Source organism: Mandrillus leucophaeus, unplaced genomic scaffold (assembly GCF_000951045.1).
Source record: "Mandrillus leucophaeus isolate KB7577 unplaced genomic scaffold, Mleu.le_1.0 Scaffold1856, whole genome shotgun sequence".
NCBI classification, from domain to species: Eukaryota; Metazoa; Chordata; class Mammalia; order Primates; family Cercopithecidae; genus Mandrillus; species Mandrillus leucophaeus.
The window spans coordinates 54,801-58,934 of NW_012101872.1; positions in this window are offsets into that span (position 1 = coordinate 54,801).

Consider the following 4,134-nt stretch of genomic DNA (forward strand, 5'->3'; position numbering starts at 1 on the left):
TTTTTTTTTTTCTGAGAGAGAGTCTCGCTCTGTAGCCCACACTGGACTGCAGTGGCATGATCTCGGCTCACTGCAACCTCTGCCTCCAGGTTCTCAGTTCAAGCAATTCTCCTGCCTCAGCCTCCCGAATAGCTGAGATTACAGGTATGCACCGCCATGCCCAGCTAATACGTTTTCTTTTATTTCTTTTCTTGAGATGGAATCGTGCTCTGTCACCCACGCTGGAGTGCAGTGGCATGATCTCGGCTCACTGCAATTTCCAACTCCTGGGTTCATGCTATTCTCCTGCCTCAGCCTCCTGAGTAGCTGGGACTACAGGCGCCTGCCACCACGCCCGGCTAATTTTTTGTATTTTTAGTAGAGACGGGGTTTCACCATGTTAGCCAGGATGGTCTTGATCTCCTGACCTCATGCGACAGAGCAAGGTCGCCTGGACGAAAGAGAGAAACTAAGTCTCAAAAGAAGAAAAAAAGAAAGAAAAAGAAAAAGAACAATATAAGCCAAATTCACTCAAAAGAAATGAAAACAAGATGAGAAGTCAATGGCACTGAAAACAGAAAATCAACAGAAGAACGCAATAGAACAAAGCTGTTTCTTCATGAAGATCAACAAAATTGGTCACTATCAAACCAGGCTAACAAAGAAAAGAAGAAATCACACAAATTACTATAAGGTGAGTACAAAAGTAATGGCAGTTTTTGCATTCTTGGAATTTGCTGTTTGATACTGGAATACCCTCTTAAATAAATGTGGTTATGTTATTCATCATTTTAATTGGCATTTCTTTTTTTTTTTTTTTTTTTTTTTTTTTTTTGCTAATGACTTATTTATTTTAGACTATAGAAATGATGTCAGGCAAAAAGCAAATTCAAGCGACCTTCTTATTTGAGTTCAAAATGGGTCCTAAAGCAGGGGAGACAACTCACAATATGAACGCATTTGGCCCAGGAACTGCTAATTAATGTACAGCGCAGTGGTTCAAGAAGTTTTGCAAAGGAGGCAAGAGCCTTGAAGATGAAGTGGGCAGCCACCGGAAGTTGATAACGACCAATTGAGAGCAACCACTGAATTTGATCTTCTTACAGCCACACGAGAAGTTGGCAAAGAACTGAATGTCGACCATTCTATGGTCATCTGGCATTTGAAGCCAATTGGAAAGTTGAAAAAGCTTGATAAGTGGGTGCCTCATGAGCTGACCAAATATTTTAGAAAGCATCCTTTTGAAGTGCCATCTTCTCTGATTCTGTGAAACAACAATGAACCATTTCTTGATCAGATTATGACATGTCACGAAAAGTGGATTTCATACAACAGCCAGTTCAGTGGTTGGACTGAGAAGAAGCTCCAAACCACTTCCCAAAGTCCAGCTTGCACCAAAATGGTCATGGTCACTGTTTGGTGGTCAGCTGCTGGTCTTCTGATCTACTACAGTTTTTGAATCCTGGTGAAATCATTACATCTGAGAAGTATGCCAAGCCATTCGATGAGATGCACAGAAAACTACAGCATCTGGAGCCAGTACTGGTCAACAGGAAGGGCCCAGTTCTCCACAACGCCTGACCACATGTCATACAACCAGGGCTTCAAAAGTTGAATAAACTGGGCTATGAAGTTTTGCCTCATCTGCCATATTCATCTGACCTCTCACCAACCAACTACCACTTCTTTAACCATCTTGACAACTTTTTGCAGGGAAAACACTTACACAACCAGCAGGATGCAGAAAATGCTTTCCAAGAGTTCATTGAACCCTGAAAACATGGAATAAACAAGTTTATTTCTCATTGGCAAAAATGTGTTCATTGTAATGGTTTTTTTTTTTTTAGACAATCTCATTCTATCGCCCAGGCCAGAGTGTAAAGGTGCAATCGCAGCTCACTGCAACCTCTGCCTCCTGGGTTCAAGAGATTCTCCTGCTTCAGCCTCTTGAGTAGCTGGGAGGACAGGCACATGCCACCACGCCCGACTAATTTTTGTAGTTTTAGTAGAGATGGGATTTCACCATGTTGGTCAGGCTGGTCTCAAACTCCTGACCTCCTGATCCGCCCGCCTCAGCCCCTCAAAGTGCTGGGATTACAGGCGTGAGCCACCGCACGCGGCCAAGCACGCTCCTTTGTTCCTACAGGAGGATGTGATTGGCTTGTCTGTTGGCTGGTAGGGAACTGAATCGTGTGACACTGACTGGTAAGTCTGTAATACTATAAAATACAATATATAAATTATAATACCATAATGGTATAATACTATCTACTACAATACCAAAGGCATCGATGAAAAGCCCAACACTATCATATGTGACTGAGAGACTGAAAGTTTCTTCCCTCAGATTGGTTGCAACATATTGTCCTATTACAATTCTCTCTCCTTCATTCAAAGTGAACGATCCAAATAACAGACAGAAATAATAAAGAATAAAGGGCAACAGATGCAAAGAATTCACGAGATGATACTCTATGGTAAAGTTTATCTACTTAGGAATTAATACCAACTCATTATTAGCAAAAAATAAACATCTTTACATCAAGAGTAGTTTTTCCTTTAATAAAAAAAGGTGGAATATGTGTAATGGACAAGGGATAACCAAAATTTGCCAAATAAGGCTAGTAAGAGAATCCTAACAATTCACAATCATTATTCACTGGTCCATTAATCACAGGAAAATACATACAAATGAAACTTACCTGGCTGGTTGCGGTGTCTCATGCCTGCAATCCCAGCACTTTGGGAGGCCAAGGCGGGCAAATCATGAGGTCAGGAGTTCAAGACCAGCATAGCCAACATGGCGAAACCCTGTCTCTACTAAAAATACAACGAATTAGCTGGACGCAGTGACGGGCACCTGTAGTTCCAGCTACTCATGAGGCTGAGGCAGGAGAATCGCTTAAACCCAGGAGATAGAGGTTGTAGTGAGCCAAGATCACACCACCACACTCCACCCTGGGCAACAGAGTGAGACTCCATCTCAAAAAAAAAATAAAAATAAAAATAAAAATAAAAAATTAAACTTATCTACATATTATAAAAACATCAAAATTCAACCATGAATCCAGCACATTATCAAATGAAGAGACAAAAATTCTACCAACAAACTTAAGAAAATATCATTATCTATGAAATTCAAGTACTACTGCTTAAAGAGCATTGACAGAACTCTCACCTCAAGGTTTCCCTGCAAAACAAGGTGAAATGCATACTCAAGACTCTTTAAGAATGAGCCACTGATAAAAACAGTACACTTGTAACTTGTGTTACATTTCATACATTTTTTACAAGCACTGCACGATAATTAATTTGCATCAGGCTTTCCAAATTAGAAAAGCTTCACTTATAGAACTTCTTTCCAGTGGGAGTTTTCACATGACTTTTCAAGTAAATCTGAAAACTGAAAATATTCTTGCAGTTTCCAAACTATTAGAGTTTTAATCCTGTATATGTTCTTGTATTTACAAAGTCCAGCCAGCTACAGTGTACATTTTCATATGTCCTTCAGTGGGTATGAGAGAAATGAAACATTCCCACATTCTGGACATTCATAGAGTTTTTCTCTGGAATGAGCTGATGTCTTCAAATGGAACTAATACAAGTGAAGGCCTTACCACAAATTTAAATTTGAAAGGCTTTTCTCCACTCTGAGTCCTCTTAAATCTTCAAAAACAGGAAAATCTGAAGGCTTGACCACATTTCCTATATTCTTAAGGTTTCTCTGCAGTGTGAGCTCTTTCATGTTTATGAGGGAATGGGAAAGAGTAAATGTTTTACCACATTTCTTACATTCAAGGGGCTTTATTTATTTATTTATTTATTTATTTATTAATTAGATGGAGTCTCACTCTGCGGCCAGCCTGGAGTGCCATGGCACAATCTCAGCTCACTGCAACCTCCGCCTCCTGGGTTCAAGTGATTCTCCTGCCTCAGCCTCCTGAGTAGGCGGGATTACAAGCATATGCTACCACACCCAGCTAATTTTTGTATTTTTAGTAGAGACGAGGTTTCACCATGTTGGCCAGGATGGTCTCGATCGTCTGACCTCGTGATCCGCATGCACAGGTTTTCCCCCAACCCCCCGCGGCTTTTTATGTCCTTGAAAAAGAACTAACACAACTGAAATGTGCCACCATGCCAGCTAATTATTTT